At 43.3% G+C, this 20,272-nt stretch overlaps 1 protein-coding gene across 1 annotated transcript in view; it reads right to left on the bottom strand.

The window, feature by feature from the left end:
• The window catches only part of MYOCD (myocardin), a 223,460-nt gene extending 210,752 nt beyond the window's left edge, over positions 1-12,708 (bottom strand). Inside the window, exon 1 of the mRNA XM_060271812.1 lies at positions 12,157-12,708. The gene's annotated coding sequence lies outside the window, so the exon portion shown is untranslated. The remainder of the gene's footprint in view (positions 1-12,156) is intronic.
• Between the last annotated feature and the right edge of the window lie 7,564 nt (positions 12,709-20,272).

Below are 20,272 nucleotides of genomic sequence, written 5' to 3'. Positions count from 1 at the left end.
TTATACCACACCCATCAGGCTGGGTTTCCCCAGCCACTCTGGGCGGCTCCCAACAGAATATTAAAACCACAATAAAACAAGCATTAAAAACTTCCCTAAACAGGGCTGCCTTCAGATGTCTTCTAAAAAGTCAGATAGTTCTTTATTTCCTTGACATCTGATGGGAGGGCATTCCATAGGGCAGGCATCACTACCGAGAAGGCCCTCTGCCTGGTTCCCTGGCATGTGAACATTGCACAAGTTATAGGCTGATAGTGATATTATATTTTGCTAGATCTTGCTGGCAGCATTCAGATAACCCTCCAAACTATGGTTTAACAAATCCAGTGGAAAATGGATTGTTATTAATATTTACTTTTTCTATAATGGGGATAGTTTAACAAAGCAGTTAAGTATGTGAGCTGTGAGCCAGGAGGCTCCATAATTCATATGTCTGCTCAGCTATTAATTCATTAGTTGCAAGGGCAACCCACGATAGCTCAGTCTTTAATCTGAAATAAGGGGATATGACTGTAGTGACTTTCCCTTACAGCCTTGTTGTAAAGATTACTGAGACAGTATACGTAAAGTGCTTTGAATTCTTGAAATGTGCTTCGTCAATGCTTAAATTATAGACCTGAGCACTTAGGACATGTCTGTGCAGGGACCCCCCCCCTTTCAGTTTGACAATGCAAGAATTACACCAAACATAAAGGAGAGGTTCCGCCCCCCCCCCAAAAAAAAAGTAATCATGATGAATTAGGAGTGTTGGCCAACAGTGAAGACATGCCCTTAATCTAATTCAAAGTTCCATAAAATATGCAACTCCCAGGTAATGAAGGCAAAGGGGCATTAGTTGGTTTTGCTTCCAACTGCCTCTTGGCACATTCCACAGTATGGGACAAATGATAAAAGGAGACTGTGGGCGGAGGAAGAAGCAGACCTTTTGGTTTCATTGCCCCTTTTTGTCAAAAGAAAGAGAAACTCTACTATTAAGGCTGCCAACTTTTTTTTACTGTTCTACCACAAAGGCTTCAACAGTTTGCAGACATTTTCCAGGTGAAGATTCTGCTGGCACGGAGATAAAGCGATGGAGAGAAAACACCAAGTGTTTGTGAATCAGTGCTGCAACAGCCACTGCAAGTAAAAGCAAGCTGCAATATGGGATCTTCAAAGAGAAAGGCCTTAACATTTGAAACAGTGATGTTTAGAAAGTAGTGGTGGTTCTCTGCCATGATGGCTGGGGGAGGATGTATACATGACAGTTACAGCATCCCAGAGTGAGCTTTGGGGAACAACTGTATCTAGTTCTGACCATCCAACTAGCTAGTAAATTGAAATGAGTGAAACTCCTGAGGTTCCTGCCAACCAAATGTTCTGAACAGTTCACAAGTTTGCTAGCAGACAGCACTGTCCTGAGAGCTGTGCATAGCTGCTCGTTATCACTAAGGAAAGCAGCTGGCCAGCTGCTGGCTTTAATAGGGACCTAGCCTTCAGAAACCCTATTGGACATGACCCATGCTGGCTGCTTTAAAAAGCATGCCCATAGCTTACAGTATCAAATACAGTGAAATAAAGATATAATGAGGAGGTGGCAGAAGATGCACAGGATCTGATAGAGCAGGCTCCAGGGTATTATACATTATTGCACTTATGAATAAGAGCAGTGGCTTCTAGATCTAAAGTCACAAATTCTCTTTAGCAAAACTATCCATGCACCTCTGACTCTTGTAGTCTCTTCCCAAGGCATTGAGGAGATGAGATGCTTGGCTTCTTCCCTATTGGCAGGCATTTCCTATTTACAAGCTATGCAGACAGTGCTGAGGTTGCTCAGGTGTTTGCCAAAAACTCTTTAAGACAGAAAGATTGTGCTCCCATATGCACACACAAAAATATCTTCTTGCCAATTCAGGGCATTCTGGGTAGTCCACTATGGCATGACATAATGAGGTGTAAGACATGGGCATATGTTATCTTCACATGATGTCACATTAATGTCACTCACACATCCCTGTTGTATGCACATGGGGCTGGGGGGGGGTACAGTCTAATTAACAATGTCTGGAGTGCAAAAAGCCAGAGTTTCCCTGCAGGGAACTCAAAACATTTATTCTGGACGACTCTAGAGGCTGGCGGTTAAAGGCAATAAATACAGATTGGATTTCATCGTGTGCGGAGTAAAATTCTCATTTTTTAATAATATCATTGCTTGTGATCTAACGTTACCAAAAGAGATGTTGCAACACAATATCTGAGTAATGGAGGGATAATAGTATTTTCTTCATCCCTGGCTGAAGGGGAACTGGATGCATTAATCACTTTGGGGGATAAAAGAAACAAAAAGGCTTTATGGTTCCTTAAAAACAGTGCAAGGCCTCTGCAACATGGAAGAGGAAAGAGGAAGAAAAGAAAGATGGGAAGACTCTGATGGTGATGGGAGGTTCCTGGTAGAAATATTATCCATCAGAAAAAAATGGTTGATCTGTCACTGGAAATAGTATGGAAGCACCTTAGAAACATGCTGGAATTCCACATAGCTTTCAAAGGCAGGAAAGCCAGAAACAGCCATGTTCCTCCCTTCTTCCTTATCAGTTCTGTACTGCTTCATAGCAGCAGGCGCAAAGGAAGAAGACATCCCTAGAGGAAACACTATGGTGATGCTAAGAGCTGCAGCACATGCACCTAAGCATGAATTACAGTAAGCTAGCCTAGATCAAGAACTTCATGGAGCAGGAAAAGATGGGGAATGAGTTGATTCCTATGATCTGATGAAGAAAGTGAACTGTAATTGCCTGAGAAAGTTAGCTGAACTATAGTCTAGTCATGCTGGAGTCACCTGCACACAAATGCTGTTTGTACTCTTGTTTGTACCAGCAAAGTTAAGAGGTATACCATCATGTCTTCAAAAATGCATGGGGATTTGAAAACACTGATAGTAATGCACTCGTTTTACATGATTTACTTGTTTATTTTAAAGCATTTATATCATGTGGTTCTTCCATCATGGAACTTACTAATGTCCAGGTGGTTTTCTATTCAGGCACTGATCAGCTCCTCAGATTCAGCGAGGTGGCTGCTTCATGTCTCATCATAACTGTTTTACATTTATAGGATAACTATTCATTCTGCCTGCTGACCCCTCAAAGACATGATGGATGAGTGAAGTGTGACTTCCTTAGTGCCTTCACTGCCACACGGTAGGCACAATTTTGTGGCTTATAATGTTTGGTTGGCTTTGGAGTAAAATTGCACTCCAGTCTTTGTCCAGTCCACTTCATTTAAACCTTTTTTGTTCTTCTGTCCCTGCCTATGATGAAAATGAGGGGAAGAAGTCTTGAGGAATGCTCCAGGTGAACTCCTTGTTCAGTGTTGTCTTCCCATTTGCTTGCATACTGTGGGCAGAAGGAAAGACTGGGCCACTGCTGGAGAATTATCTTCAATTTATTTAGTGGAAGCTGTTTGGCTTTTCCTGTGCTCAGAGGTGCTGATATTCTGCCATGGGGTTGCTGCAGCAAGCTATTATTGCTAAAGGACCAACTCTGTTGGCAGCAGATGTTTTATTTCATTTCCTCTCAGCTTCGAACCTCTTTCCTGTAAGGGATTTACGCTCCCTTTCCTTTCACCAGTGATGAGAAAGCTCCTGGGTTGCAATGACACTGCCTAGGCAGAGCTTCATTAACAGGTTACAGGCCATTCTATATAAAACATGGCCACGTAAAAGCAGAACAATTTGCTTGGATTTGTAAGAGATTGCTTTTGTGCCAACTTCCTCCAACATGTTTTACAATTGACCTGCAAAGAATGTGTGTCATTGAATAGGATATACAGCCCTGGAGAGCATAAAATACAGCTGCATTGTTTAATAATCTCTCATCAGCTAGATTGGCGAGACAAGGGGAAGGTGATCTAAGTGAGATAACTCCATCTAGTGTGTTAGAAGGAACAGCTTTGCTACCTTCACCAGTGGAAGATTCTTATAAATTCACTCGGCCTGACAGAGCGGCACACAAGGGGTCAGTCAATGTACTGACAACGGCCGTGTGCAAATACTTCAGGCTTTGGCCACACGCTAAGAGAACACTCTGGATAGCTTCACCGTCAGATTAAAATGCCAGAGCAGCCCATGGTGGTGCACTTGAAGCGTGCTCACTAATTTATTAAGTTTATTCTTAGCAAGCTTGGAGACATCAGAAAGCTGAATTTCTCAATGACAAACTTGTAAGACGACGATGGGGCTGTACAAACTTGCAAGCCAGGTTAGGCCTTGCAAGACAACTATTACCGGGAATAAATACAAAAACAGATGCATCAGGCAAACGGGGAATATCCTAATTTAAATGATATTCTGGACACGCTTAACAATAAACACAATGGCACAGCCGCATATCTTCATTCCAGAGCTCCTGCCATGTTGCTATACTGCAAAGGCCCTTCTCTTGCTTGATTTATAAACATGCATTCTGGATTTAGCTATGGAATGTCATAGGAAGAATCATAGAACTGTGGAGCTGGAAATGATCTTCCATACCAAGCACTCCTTATAGATCTGTCCACATAATCTGTACTGCATTATGCTATGCTGATTTGTGGTGGTTAAATCCTCTGCATCCCCTTATTCAAGGGTGCATCCCCATCAACTGGTAGATTCCCAACAAATTCTTTTCCTTGTTGAAGACTGAGGTCTCATGGAGCTTATCCACACTTACCTTTTACCCTGCTCTTTCCAAGCAGAGGTCTGCGCATTAATATTCCATGTCCAAGCGTAGGCTTCTTCTTCTTTTTTGCCTTGAGTTTTCCCATCAAAAAGCTACTCTTTAAAGCTGAATAAGAGCAATCAAATTGGGTTTTTCATGGATTGACATTTACTCCAATTGAGCTTTAAAGAGCGGGTTTTCACTGGGAAAGCTCTGGATTGGGGGCACTTGAACACACAGCTTTAAATCGTGGACTGTGCCTGGAAAGAGTTGAGGAAAGGTAAGTGTGGATAAGCCCTATACAGTACACTGAACTGTGTCCCCTCCCTCCATTGAGCTATTGCTAAATAATCTTCCGCATGATGCACCCTAGAGGCAGTAAGTGGATCACTGCATCCTCTCTATCTCTAGAGCAAACTGAGCAGGGTTAATCCCTTGCAGGAAACCGGAACATTTGCTGCCCTAGATAAGCCTGTGTGTATAGCTTTAAATAAGGCAGCAACGAGGATAGTATATTTTTGACCTGGGCTGCCACATAAATCAGCAAGAGATATACTATGGACAGACCCTCACCAGGCACAGGGAAGTTCAGTAAGCCCCATGTCAGCTAATGCAGCACAAGCTCCAAATGTTGAATGTTCAAAAACCATGGGCTTGCTTAGTAGTTCTGGCCCTGCTCCTCCTCCTCCTCCTCCTTACTGCTGGATACAGATGGCAGCATTCCCACCTCAGAGACATGAAGGCCACATGTTAGTGCCACTGATGCCCACAGTACTCAGGTTTTTTATTTTCTGTCCTGATGTGGTCTCTAGCAAAATAGGCTTGGCAGGTTTTTTCAGGCTTCAAAAGCCTGCAACACACTTTTGATCAGGGAAGGGAAGTGTTCAACATGGGCAATTCTGACTTTATCGTAGTGCCTTCATGTCCCTGGAAAACTCTTCTCTGCACCCACCCTTTAGGAAGAACCTGGAAGACATTGAAAGCTCAGCTCACTTACTTAACTAAGCACTGAAGTTATCACCATATTATAAGCTTTGTAATTTTAGGCTTTTAGAATTCCTTGCCATAATCTTTTCTAAACTCCAGCTTACTCTAAAGAGCTGAGTACCCTGCTGACTTAACCCAAGGGGATGCCTGAGCCCCAGGGCCAACAGGCATCACTGCCTTGTTTGTGGCAGAGGCTGTTTTCCTGCCAGTCAATGGGTTACATCCACTTATATGTTATCATCACAAATAAGATGTCCAGCCTCAAATTCTTGCCTCAAGTTATTAACGTGGAGGACAAGATTCCATTCTATGAATAAAAATATTTAACTGGCTTTCCCGTTCTTCAATTACTGCTTGTTATGATCCCCTTTTTTTAGCTAATTCAAGGCTGCCCTTTGATTTGATATTTATTTTGGAATGTCTGCATAGAGCTGAGGTGGGGATGGTGAGAGATAACTTGGTTAAAGCAGAAAACTTGGGAATGGAACAAAGTGAACTTTTAACCATTTGTTTCCTGCCTTTTTAGACAGAGCCGAAAATGTAGATGGAGTGGCACAAGGATGAACAGAGAAGTTTTCTCCTTCCCTACCTCCCATTATTTCAGAAAGTCTTGTAAAGGTATAATAATTGCAATAAAGATAGGGGAAGATTGTCATTTCCAAGTTACTTTGGCTAAATGTGCACAATGTAGAGATTGATGAATTTCATTTTATGGGGAGTAAGTGTAGAAAACAAAAACCATGGGCTTGGAAGGGACCTTAGAAATCATTTGGTCCACCCCTGGTTCAAGGCAGGCTCTGCAGTGCAGGATGCAACTACAGAATATCTGATAGTTTCATAAATAGGAGGTGTACTCCTAAACATGCGCCGTATGTGATGCTTTTTAAACCGATTTGTTACTATTTTAAAAGTTATGTATGTCAGGGCTAGAGTCAGGCATTGGCTAGGAACGCCTGAGGCCAGTGCAGTTAACTCTTTATTCAAGGAAACAATCCACAGGTCCAGCCTAGTGGTCTCAGTAACTCTTTCAAGTAGGTCTTGCCCCAACGAAGCAGTGGGTGAGTGCCCACGAGGATTCCTCCTCTCCAGGATCTTTCCCGCAAAGTCACAGGTTGTGTCTGCACATAACCAGGGGCATAGGAAGGGGCATGCGGGTTCCATCCTGAGTGGGGGCCTGTAGCGCGCCTGAGCAACACGTCTCTCCTGGGAGTGATTTGGTTGCTCAGGGCCCCACGCTGCCTGAAACGGCAGTGTGGGGCTTGCGTCCCCCAGGTGGACTCCGTAGGCAGCTCACTGTGGCGCCCCCCTGGGCAGATCGCCCCCCTGCCCCCGTGAACAGATCACCCTGCCCCCACCGCTCCCCGTGCCAGAGCAGCTAGCTACGCCCTTGCACACAACCACCCTTTGCGCTGCCCATTTCAGTTTTACAAGACCGGGGGCAAGGAGGAAATGGTCACAGCAGGAGGGGGAGACTCCCTGGCTTCTTCAGCTGCCTGCCTCTCTGCTCCTGGCTTTACCCCTCTCCAGCCCTCCCTTCTGCCTTGGAATCTGAACTGTCCTCTGCTGCAGTGTCTTTCTCTTCCCTAAACCCTGTCAACTCTTCTGATTCTGATATCTGGGAGGACAGGTTAACATCTATGCCCCACCATGCCATGTAACCTATTCTAACACTGGAAGCCACAATATTGACCTGTTTGCCAGTCTGGAGAGCAGTTGCTTGTGAAGTACTTGACATATAGTTCCCAGTTAATAATATGCATATATTACACTTAAATGGCACAGACTGCTTTTCCAAGGCATACAAGAACCTTTTATCTTCTGACCTCTAGGAGATTTCTGATAAGACTATTTAACAGAGTAAACTGTATGGCTTAAAAAGATGGCTGGATAGAAGCTGAATTGGGATCAGGAATGAGGGGAGTAAACCAATGAATCAGTCATCTGATATCAGAAGAGAGAAAAAGTAGACTACATGAGATTCCTGCAGAAGATTGCACTGATGCTTCTGATCAGCCATTGTTTATGGGTTTATAGGGAGGAATTGTTGGACAAATCCATCTAGTTTGATAAATGAGGCAATGTCCAAATGGGATCATCTGACAGCTCCAACATGGGGAGCTGCATAAATGGTGTGTGTGTGTGTGTGTGTGTGTGTGTGTGTGTGTGTGTGTGTGTTTGCTTGTCTCTCTATCTTTGTGCCTGGCGTGCTATGGTCCATGGGGTCACGAAGAGTCGGACACGACTAAACAACAACAACTATCTTTGTGCACTGAGGCCTAGTGGCAGTAGGCCGCTTTGTATGTGATGAGGGAATACTCTGGGATCATAGCACAGCAAAATCCCGACGTCCAGAACAGTATGTTTTATCCTCATTACATGTTTTATGAAATGTTGTTGGCAAAAATGTGAAATTATTTGGCTGTGTATTCATGGATCTGGCAAATCAAAAACTAAGTTTAGCATCTCCCCTTCAGAAAGCAAAATGAAGTCAGATATTTTTAGCTACTCATTGTTAACTGGAGAACAAAGCCATAACTAAGATATTTAGTCTCTTAGCATTCTGTCAAATCCCTCTTTGGATAAGACATGCCCAGTAAACCCTGGAGGGCAAGAACTTTCCACCTATAGACAGTTCACAAACGTTGTAAAATTCAGAAACCTACCAACACAGGTTTATATACAATAACACTTGGGCCAGGCCAGTAGCTGCACTTATATAGACTGGCAAATGCCAGCTGTTCTCAATGTCTGTCTAGGAATTAGACTGATGGAAATTTGATTTAACTCTGGGGAGGAAAACATCTGATTTTGATAGATCTTTGCATGCAGCCAGGCCTGAGATGATATAAATACTATCCACCAACTATGTTGCAAGATGAGCTGGAAACAGGATGATCTCTCACAAGAGGAAAAAGAAGAAAATTACAATTTAAGGCGGATTCCAACAATCTCTTATTGAAGATTAGTAAACCTTCAGATATGCTAACCACCCTTTCGTTCACACAGCTGCAGTGACTAAAATATTTTAAATTTATGTCAGAAGACTTTAATTGATTTAATAAACTAAAACTTTAGCTGATTAATCGTGGGTGGGATTCAAGTTTAAAAATTACATTCATTTTGCAAGGCTGATTTGATTTCGGGGTGTTATTTTATTTTTATTTATTATACCAATATTTCTGTGTCACTTCTCAGGCTGAAAACCTCCAGCAGCTCAAAAGCAATTGAAAACAAAACAGAGCTATAATAATAATCACAACAATAAAACATCAAAAACCAATAATAATCATAATGTAGAATGATCACGGTAACAGGAGCCAGCCAGCATGAACTAATCCAGGAGGGAGAAATTAAGCACCATGAAAGGACTGCCAAAAGCCCAATACAGTGGTGCCTCGCAAGACGAATTTAATTCGTTCCGTGAGTCAATTCGTTTTGCGAAAAATTCGTCTTGTGAATCACGGTTCCCCATAGGAATGCATTGAAATATCTTTTTTTGTCCATAGGAACGCATTAATTAAATTTCAACGCATTCCTATGGGAAACCACGATTCGCAAGATGAATTTTTCGCAAAACGAATGCGTCTTGCGAGTCACCATCAGATCGCAAGACGCATTCATCTTGCGAAAAATTCGTCTTGCAGGGCATTCATCTTGCGAGGTACCACTGTACAAGGCCATCTTTACAAGCTATCAAACATTAAAAAGAGAAGGGACCAAACACAACTCCCAAAAGAAAAAGATCACCCTCTTCAGTATACTCACCAGTGTAATCCCAGATGATGGCAGGACATGTAGGAGAGCTTCACCCAAAGATCTTAATGGGCAGGTAGTTAGTTCCTTGTTTTAAGAAGGAATGAGAGATACAGAATTGAAGATGGACTTTCTTTCTAACAATGAGTAGCAGTTATTGTTTATTCAGTTGTAACCCTACATCAGAAAGGCACTTATATCAAGGTTTAGATACGATGTAGACTTGTTTCAATTTAGCCAGCAAACAGATGAATAGGTTGAAAGGTAGGTGAAGCACTACAGCTGTTGACTCAGCCCACAGTAATATTCAATTAAATAATAACATGGGAAGTTGCTTTATAGTATTGGTCCATTTAGTATTTCCATGGTTGAAATTGGTTCCTTTAGTATTTCCAGGGTTGAAATTAATAAAGAGCCTGGTAAGTAAGTAAGTAAGTAAGTAAGTAAATAAATAAATAAACAAACATTTTTTTAAAAAAAGAGGCCCCTGGTAATTATGACCACCTTAATTAATCCAGAGGTCACATCAAACTGTGGGACACCATTCAAAGGTACATCATGAGAACTGAAAGCCAACAAAAGGATAATTCAAGCAGGTTGAAGCATGCTAAGGATGAAAAATAACAGGCTCGAAAAATTCCCATGAGCCCTCCATTCATGAAAAGACAAACGGAAGATGCAGCTCATTCCAGATTGTTAGGATCCCAACTTACCCTTACATATGCTTATACAGGAGCATAGAGATGGCCTTATACTGAATCAGACCACTGGTCCATCTAGCTTAGTATTGTCTATACTCACTGATAGCAGCTCTACCAGTTTTAAACAGGGGCCTCTCCCAGCCCCACATGGAGATGGCAATGGTTTAACCTGGGACCTTTTAATTTTTATTTTGATAATTTATATGCTGCTTAATTGCAGTCATCTCTACTACTACCGGTACTACAGATGTTTTCTGCATGCTTTGCCCTTTGGGACATGGCCCTTCCCCATAGCTGTAGGAAAGGAAAGCAGAGAGCTTAGTGATTTAAAGGTAAGTTTCCCTTTAAGTAGGGAAGGGTATGAACACTTGTCAACACCATAAAAGCCCCCCTGAAAGAAAGCAGGACCGGACTATGAAGCTAACAGACACATTGCATGCTGGACCCTGATCTCAGGGGCACCACTCCACATCCTGACATTTCCTTATGTGCACAACTGAACTGTTTGCGAAATATAAATATTTAGTTAATGTTGAAGCGGTGCTTTCAAAAGTCTTAACCCTGCACCACTAGCCCACCCTCCTTCCCCAAGCTGCTAACAGCATCCTCATCTCTGTATATGCTTCTTCTTAGCCAGGGATAGCAAAAGGTTATTCTGACAAGCCTTTGGCAAAACATGAATTGAGATGATAACAAAACAACATGATTCCCTCAAGCCCTGTGGATTTGGGAGTTGTATAAGGAGCAGTTTATTCCTTCTGTGAGTCACAAAAAGGGTTTGCTAGGGCACATGCCAATAGCCACGATGGCAAAAGTCAAGCAATGGAAGATGAAATCCATTGCTTGAATTTAGAACATGATAAATCAAAGAGGTATGTTAGCCATTCAGCAATGTTGATCGTGCATAGTGCCTAAGGTGAGACTTCTATTTATATTGACAAAGAGCACCGCTCACACCTCGGAAATGACAATGATAGCTCAAGAGGTGACCAAATGTATGGAGAACAAACAAAAAGGCAGACAGACAAACCACTTCCCAAACTATATAGTAAACTTTAATGCCATTTACAAATATGAAAAATTCAAAATTCACTGATAAAAACATCCCAAGGCCTCACTGGAAAGTTTGAGGTGTATATTTTAATATCAGTCACAAAAATACTTCCATAATTTGTGTTCCATGCCCTCAGAAAGTGTCAGCATATCCTATATATTAGTAGTTATTTATGTATGTATCTACACGTGTGCGCGCGTGCGTGCGCGTCCCCCCCCCACTTATGCAGGGGTAATATTCCTGGGGCCCGCACATGTAACTGAAATTGGTGCCCTTTAAATGCCCTCTCTGCTGCTCTTTCTTCAATCCATACCCAAAATACGGTATCCAATAATATCCACAACTAGAATTGAAGCTTTGTGAATGGCAGGAGGCTGGAGGCCCTGCTGCGCCTTTCGTCTCTTTGGCACTTCTTCCGCCCTCCCTGACGTCCTCTTCGTACTCCAGGAACTATGCATACCCATGCATGTTTTCTTCTGTTATGTGCTCATACTATTATGTACAATGGTAGGTGTGCATTCCATGCACTACATGAGTGTGCTCTTCATATATCTAACAAATAGCCCATATAGATCTTACTTTGCATGTGTCTGTTATATTCAATATGTGTACATATTGAATGCTAATATGTATGCATATATATACATCTGTACACTCTAAGAATGTGTGTATAAATTGTGTATACACAATTTGTACACTGTGTACATGTATAATCTGTGTTCACATAATCATATACAGCTAATGCATGTTCTATAGATGAATATATAATGTATTTGTTCAGATGTGTTCAATGTACCTGGAAGATCAACTCATGAGACTTTTGCGGGAGGTGGGGAAGCAACAATACACCTGATATAAATTTCCTGCTCTCGTTGATACAGAAGAACTAGAGGACCCAAGCATGATGTGAGTCTACGATTGCATTACAACGTGGGAGAGAAAACAATGAGTGGCACAGTAAAGCAAACTGCAAGGAAGCATAAATTACCTGGGAGGACTTTCAGCTGAACAACAGTTTTTCGGCAGATCTATTGGAGCTGTGACTTCTTGGTTTCTCCAAGGAGTATACCCACATTTAGTAAAGAACAGTGGTGCTTGCTTTTAAATTGAAGCACAGGAAGAAGTGGTTTAAAACAGAGTGAAAGGAGCTGGTGCAGATGAAATAAGACAAACCCTGGGAGCTGCTTTTTCCGAGAACAACTTAACTTCTTCCAATCCAAATCAGAAAGAAGGCAAAATGAATACCAGGATGTCTTCTTCACACACACTCCTTACCTGTGGCAGGAGATGGCAGTGGGGCTAGCAGGGAACTGCTTTCCCTCCCTTGGCTATGTCACCAGGTGAATAGGAAGGCTCAGTCTGTTTACACACAGGGAAACAGCACACATGCTACATGCAACAAGACTATGGAGTCTGAATTAGCATCTCCTCCACAATCCTTCATCACAGGGGAAAAGGCTGTTCCTAAGCACAAAAGAGGGCTGGGGAAGGCTTTTCTGCTGTGCTTGTGCAGAAAGCCTAGAGCAGCACTCCGGACAAATCACCAAACGGCAGCTTGCTTGCCTCTGGAAGAGTTAAGGAAGAGAAAGAGGAGGAGTCTCCTTTCCCAGGGCTCAGATAACAGCAAAAGCCACAGCAAAAGTGCTCTGGGCCTTTCCAGAATACTTTAACTCTCTGCTTGATGTTGGCAGATGACTCCGCCTGCATGTAGGAGGCTCATGAGCCACAGGACTAACCCTGTCACTAAGGCTGCAAATCTAAGCACACTTACTTGTGTGTCAGCCCCACTGAACTAAATTGGACTTCCTTCTGGAGGAAAATGCCTAGGATCATGGCACATGTGTACTAAAACAGCTAAGGCAGCACACCAGAAGAGACAGCAGAGTGAGGTGTGATACATAGAAATATTGTAGACTGGGTGCTGCTCAATAAAAAATGGGGAGAGGAGCAGACTTTGGTAGTCTTTCATAATATGGCGCCCTGGGTGAGCCCAGCATTTGGCAACCTCAAATGAATATTCTCAATTGTAAATTGTCTCAGTTTTGCACCCCCTTGGCTCAGTGCCCTGTGCGAGGTAACCACCCGCTCCACCCTAAACCTAGCACTGCACACACCTAAAGGTAAAGGTAAAGGACCCCTGACCATTAGGTCCAGTCATGACCGACTCTGGGGTTGCGCGCTCAACTCGCATTATTGGCCGAGGGAGCCGGTGTATAGCTTCCAGGTCATGTGGCCAGCATGACAAACCACTTCTGGCGAACCAGAGCAGCACACGGAAATGTCGTTTACCTTCCCGCCGGAGCGGTACCTATTTATCTACTTGCATTTTGACGTGCTTTCGAACTGCTAGGTTGGCAGGAGCTGGGACCGAGCAACGGGAGCTCACCCCGTCACAGGGATTGGAACCGCCGACCTTCTGATCGGCAAGCCCTAGACTCAGTGGTTTAACCCACAGCACCACCTAAGGGATAGCTAAATAACTTGGGAATAGAAATTGATTCTGTTAAACCAGTTGTGAGCTATGAGGCCAGTGAAGCAAAGGGTAAGAGCCAATGGGCACTGAAACCTACAAGGTCACCCACCCTAATGTAGGGAACACAGTATTTGCCTCCTAAAACTCAATTCCACCCTGTGGATTCCAGAGGAACTACCAGGACGTTCTGAATGGTGTCGATGGAATCATCATGGAGTAAAAATTTCACCACTGCTCTACAGCAAGGCACATGCGTGCATAGAAATCTCTTAGGCTGGACAGCCTCTGGTGGCTGATGGATCCAATGGGTTTCCAGATGGCTCTGTGGGATTTTCCAGCTGCTATGACAGGTCCTCCTGTCGAAGCCCTGATCAACCTCCGGAACATCCAAATGGTAGGGCTGTTGACACGATCATCCTGAATGCCCTCTCCTGTTTTGTGAAACCCATTTGGCTCCCTGGTATACTCCAGAGCTTAGGGCAAGGAAACAAGCTGGGACATGACTTGAATGCGAGTGGAGGAAAACTCCAGTTGAATACAACCAAACACTCATGAGGGCTCATCATCAAGCCTACCTAATGGCAGTGAAGGCAGCAAAGAAGGCAAACATTGCATCCTCATTGTGCCATCTGGCAGAGCTTTTCCAGGTAGTGCAGGGTATTTTTACAGTCTGGTCCAGAGAAGGTGACAGAACTGATGGTAGCTTGCTGTGACTTGTTTGCAAAGCATTTTGAGAATAAGATTGCTTGTATCCACCATGACCTTGACTCCACTGTTACAGCAGATGAACCTCGAGAAGTGACAAGAGTGCTGTCTAATCATGTTGTGTTGGATGAATGTCAGTTAAGTACAAGAATATGGACAAGGTGCTTAGATCGGTCAGGGTGACCACTTGCACTTTGGACCCTTGTCCCTCTGGCTGATAAAAACTAGCAGGGAAGGGACAGTGGGTTGGGCCAGAAAGGCGGTTAATGTCTACTTATGAGAGGGGGTGGCCCCTGCCTGCTTGAACGAGGCACTGGTAAAACCCCTGCTCAATAAACTCTTCCTGGATTTGGAAAATCTAATTAATTACCAGTCAGTTGCCAATCTCCCCTTCTTGGGCACAGTTCTTGAGCAGGTGGTCGTGGACCAGATGCAGGGGCTCTTGGAAAAAACAGATTTTTCTATATCCATTTCAATCAGGGTTTAGGCCCGTTGGCAAAGAAACTGCTTTGGTCACCCTATGACATATATGGGGAGAGGGAAATGTGTCCCTATTTATTCTCAACCTCTCAGTGGCTTTCGATACCATCAATGATGGTATCCTTTTGGAGCGACTATCTGAGTTAGGAGTGTGTAGCATCCTATTTGGATGGTCATTTCCAAAGGGTGGTGCTTGGGGACTGCTGTTCAGCCCCACGGAGCCTTCAATGTGGAAATCCTCAGGGTTCAATTTTATCTCCCATACTGTTTAACATGTACATGAAACTGCTGAGTGGGGTCATCCAGAGTTTTGGATTACGTTGTCAGCAATACGCTGATGACACACAGCTCTACTTCTTTACATCTGTGGATGTGACAGTGGATGTGCTGGACCCATTGTCTTGCCTCTGTAATGGCCTGGATAAGAGCCAATATACTGAAGCGCAATACAGATAAGAGTGAGACACTGCCAGTGCATAGCTGCCAAGTCTCCCATATTCCCCGGGAAACCCCTGTTTTTCCAGCTGTTCCCAGCTGAAAAAATGCATTTTTTTGTTTTCCCCCGGTTTATTCTGGCGTGGTGGCCATTTTGGAACAGGGCAGAGCAGCATCAAAAGTAGCTTCTGAGCATGCTCTGCCCAATTCCAAAATGGCAGCAGCGCTACTTCCGGTCTGCTACTTCCAGTCCACTCCCTTATTTCTCAGGCCGGAACTTGGCAGCTATGTGCCAGTGGTTGGTTCCTTGACTAGGTGGATGGAAAGTTTCCTGCTCTTATACAATCATGGTCTAACCCCCTGCAATGCAGGAATCTCAACAAAAGCATTCACACTCCCTCTCAAGGAGAAGGTACATAACTGGAAGGTACTTCTGGATCCACTGCTGTCACTTAAGGCTCAGGTGGCTTCAGTGTCGCAGAGTGCTTTCCATCAGCTTTGGTTGGTGGTTCAGCTGCACCCCCAACTGGACAGCGATAGCCTAACATCAGTTGTTTATGTTCTGGTAACCTCTAGGTTAGATTACTACAACACGTTATACATAGGGCTGCCTCTGAAGATGGGCCTTTTCTGCGATGGCTCCTCACTTGCAGAAGGCTCTCCCCATGGAGGCTCGCCTGGTGCCTTTGTTATATATCTTTAGGCACCAGGCAAAAACATTCCTCTTCTCCCAGGCCTTTGGCTAATTAATCAATCTATGGCTTCTTAAACTGTGGGGTGAGTATTGTTTCTGTTTGTTACTATGGTATGTATTTTTGTGTTTTTATATTGCAAACTGCCCTGTGATCCTCAGATGAATGGCAATATAAAAATGTAATTAATAAATTCACACTTTGCAGCACATTTCCCCATCACTATCCGTATTGCAAAATGTCTGAATAGTCTGAAAGTGCCCTTAGTAGCCTGGTGTTTGTGAGATTTAGCCGCATGGCTTCAAATTTAATTTAGTTTCATGCAAGATTGTCATTTTAACCACGCCCACTTGTAGATAGTGATCTAAGACATTCAGCTGGGGAAATTTGGATGGTCATATACTGGCCATATCACTTTACTGTAAATTACTGAGCAAATAATTTGGTATGATTTTGGTAGATTTGGTCAAACAAACAAGAAAAGTTTGGTTTCATTTTGTTCATCTAAAGGTGTGCTCACAATTAGGGACCAGGAACTGTCCCTGCTCATCTGGCACTTAGAAAACATTTTATCGGCAAGCAAAGCCCCCAAAGGGAGTACTCTGAAAGAGTTCCAGGCAGAAAACTTAATTATAAATGTGTAAATCAAGACAGCTGCTATGGAAGCAAATGCAACTCCATGATACATATAAGTTTAGAGCAGAAAGGGAATATTGAAGGAACAGAAATATTTGGAAATGCAGCTCAGAGTTTGGAGTACTACTTAAAAATTGGAGCAAACATCCGTCTGGAATTCCTGCCCAAGTTTGTGGAAGATACTGTGGGAGCCTCCCCTGCTCTCTTTGCTAGTGACAAAATGCAGAACCTGCTGAATTTCTAGAATTACATTGGGTGGGGAGGAGCAACTCTAGAATCACACTGTTGAAAGCAAGAGTGAGGCAAATGAAAAGGGACCCCTTCTCTGACAGCTTTTAATTAAAGAAGGTCCAGAGAGGCACATTTCAAATGTACCTACTCTCTCAGCAATGAGCCAAGCTATGCAAAGCTGAAAAACAGAATATTTCCATAATAAAGTTAGTAAACAGCTTTCATTTGCTCAGAGGGGGGCATCCATAATTTTGGAAAACATGTACAAATGCATTTTTTCCAGTTCTGCTAGATTCCTTTGCATCCTTGAACACCAGTAACCCTAAGTGGAACTGAGAAGTTCAGTTTGCTACAAAGAAACAGCAAAATGCTCTGATGTGTAGGCCAAAAGCAAGGTCAGATGGATGCTTGGAGGACAGTTAATAGTTAAGAACAGGCAAAGAGTCAACTTATCTCAAGACTTGGAAAACTAGGCAAGCAACCAATAAGAACCTGGCACAGTATAATAAGAATTAATACTTTGGTGTTCTTCATAGGTTCAAGAGCAGCTGTGTTTTAAAATTAAACTTTGAGAAGAATAAAAAATGTGTTTAAGTTACCACATGTAAGTTTGTACCAAGGCAGAATAAACTTTCAGTGTTGCACCAGCAAGATTCTGACTGTTCTCAGACAAAATGACTAGCTGGAAATTGCCTAAACTCTTTATGAGTTAATGTTGTGTGAAGCAAGCTAGCATCAAGCCCTTGCAGAGTCAGTGTCTACTGGGCTAACTTATTGTGTTCCGTTCCCTTCCTGCCCTTTTTGTTCCCTCAGCACTTCAGCCAGTTGAATCATAGAATCATAGAGTAGGAAGAGACCACAAGGGCCATCCAGTCCAACCCCCTGCCGAGCAGGAAACACCATCAAAGCATTCCTGACATATGCCCGTCAAGGCTCTGCTTAAAGACCTCCAAAGAAGGAGACTCCACCACACTCCTTGGCAGCAAATTCCACTGCCAAACAGCTCTTACTGTCAGGAAGTTCTTCTTAACGTTTAGGTGGGATCTTCTTTCTTGTAGTTTGAATCCATTGCTCCGTGTCCGCTTCTCTGGAGCAGCAGAAAACAACCTTTCACCCTCCTCTATATGACATCCTTTTATATATTTGAAAATGGCTATCATATCACCCCTTAACCTTCTCTTCTCCAGGCTAAACATACCCAGCTCCCTAAGCCGTTCCTCATAAGGCATCGTTTCCAGGCCTTTGACCATTTTAGTTGCCCTCTTCTGGACACGTTCCAGCTTGTCAGTATCCTTCTTGAACTGTGGTGCCCAGAACTGGACACAGTGCTCCAGGTGAGGTCTGACCAGAGCAGAATACAGTGGTATTATTACTTCCCTTGATTGGATAGTTTGGCAAAAGACTCCGCCAATGAGAGACAGATAAGCACTCATTGAACAGCATTCCAGCTTGTCATGTAAAGAAACCAGCTGTTGGAGAAGAGGTTGACTCCTTGCAACTCCACCCATTACCTTCTCAGCATGAGGAACATTTCCAAGCATAAAAGGGGTGCAGGTAATAGGCTGAGGCTGGCAAAAAAAGAAAACTCTTCAAGCTGCAACAAACAACTCTACAATTTATGCAAAAGGAATAAATCTTCCAACAATTGTTGAAATGGAGCCAACCCCTGTAGATACTGGTTTCTTTTGGGTTTGCAAAAGTCACATGCTCAGGAGTCACATGGCTGAGCCTGTAACACCTGCCTGGGTATTATTATTATTATTATTATTATTATTATTATTATTATTATTATTATCAGCCTGTACTGATTCATTTGCACTGCCATGAACTGAGCTGGTTTCAAGAGTCACCTGTTATAAGATGTGCCAATATCACATTGTAATATGCCATTGTAACCACAGATTTTCAAGTGGTTTGCAATGGTCTGGGAAAGTCAAGTGGGCAGCTTTCACACAACCATCCCAGTCCATGGCAATCCAGGTAAAAGTAGACTGAAAACCATGACAGCTAAACAGTTATCTGAATGATATGAATACTTTTTAAAAATGTGTGTGCACACACATTTAGTCAAATATATGAACTTTCCAGAGAAGTTATGCAATAACTTATTTGCATTAAACATTTGTAAAAGAGATGGATAGCAAGCTGGGAAGCAGCTCCCCATCTCTTGTTCTTTTTCTCCCTTCCTTCTCATTTTGCCAGTCAGGCCCCATCAGTACAGATGAAGGGTGGCCTATAAACCATCTAAATAATAAAACACACAAATAAATCATTGCAGCCACAACTGTGAGACCTGTGTTTATGATGACGCCTCCCCAGCTGCTGCCATTGGCTATGGACTACCACCTTGTCAACAAAGTGCATGGCAACCTCAGCTATAATAGTCAGCATTACCTTGTCTTACAGTATTCCTCTGGGAGGAGGTGAACTGGTAGGTGGGGGTGATCATCTAGCTGCAAGGTGCTATGGTGTGACGGTCAGGCAAGTTCACTTGCTTCAAGGTGGATGATATCCAAGGTCTGAAGTTAGCCAATGTCTAGTGATGGACTTAGCAGAAGCTGGCAGATATTCTTGGGCGAAAGCTACTGCAGCTCACCTTCAGAAGCTGGTGGATGCTGCAAGTCTGAAGCAGACAGATATTTGCGGATGTAAGCTGGTTGAAATTCACCTTCAGAAGCTGGTGGATATTTGTGAATTCGAATGTGAATGAATGGCGAGTGAATGTGTCCATCGGCATTCTTCATGGATGCTGGCTGGTGTATGCTTGTGTGTGAGAATGGGAGGTTTGGAGGGTGAATGGTCGAGGCAAATGTGTGTATGTGCATCAATGTGATGTGTGAAAGGAAACTGGTTGGTATCCATGAATACATTAAACCAATGGAAGTTGGCAGGCTGAAGCCAGTGGTGGTGCCTGGGGGGTGCTGTTGGGTGGTAGCCATCTCTCTCCTAGTTTTGGGGTTTTTTCCACCTTGAGGGATGTCTGACGTTGGTTAGGTTTTTTCAAGTACAGCTGTGAAAGCCATGCAGAGAACTGCCACACTTTAGCAAGCCTGCTTATATTTCTAAACAAAATGGCTTTCTAAATGCATCTAGCTGTAGTGTGCATGCTATCTTTTTCTTCAAAGACAGATAATGGAAGATCAAACACCTGAACATTATGTTATGCTCCCTTGCCCGGTATCAGTACTCATGAAATGTTGCCTAGCGAGAAGTAAGTAATGAATGAATAAACTGATGTTAAGGTGCCCCACAATTGTCAAGTCTGGGGAAGTTATGCTGATGCTTCCCCTAGCTGTTGCCATCAGCTGAGAACGGCCTGTGATTTCACAAAAGGACATGGTGACTGAGTGAAAAGAGACAGTTGTTAGTGGAAGGTTTTTAAGGAGTGAAAACCCTCAGGGAAAGGAGGCTCAGGGGAAACGGGGGCATGGCCAGCTAGAGACACAGAAAGG

Source organism: Zootoca vivipara, chromosome 2 (assembly GCF_963506605.1).
Source record: "Zootoca vivipara chromosome 2, rZooViv1.1, whole genome shotgun sequence".
In the NCBI taxonomy this organism is placed as follows: domain Eukaryota; kingdom Metazoa; phylum Chordata; class Lepidosauria; order Squamata; family Lacertidae; genus Zootoca; species Zootoca vivipara.
Note: the sequence above shows the minus strand (reverse complement) of the source record. Positions and strands in the feature narration are given on the sequence as shown.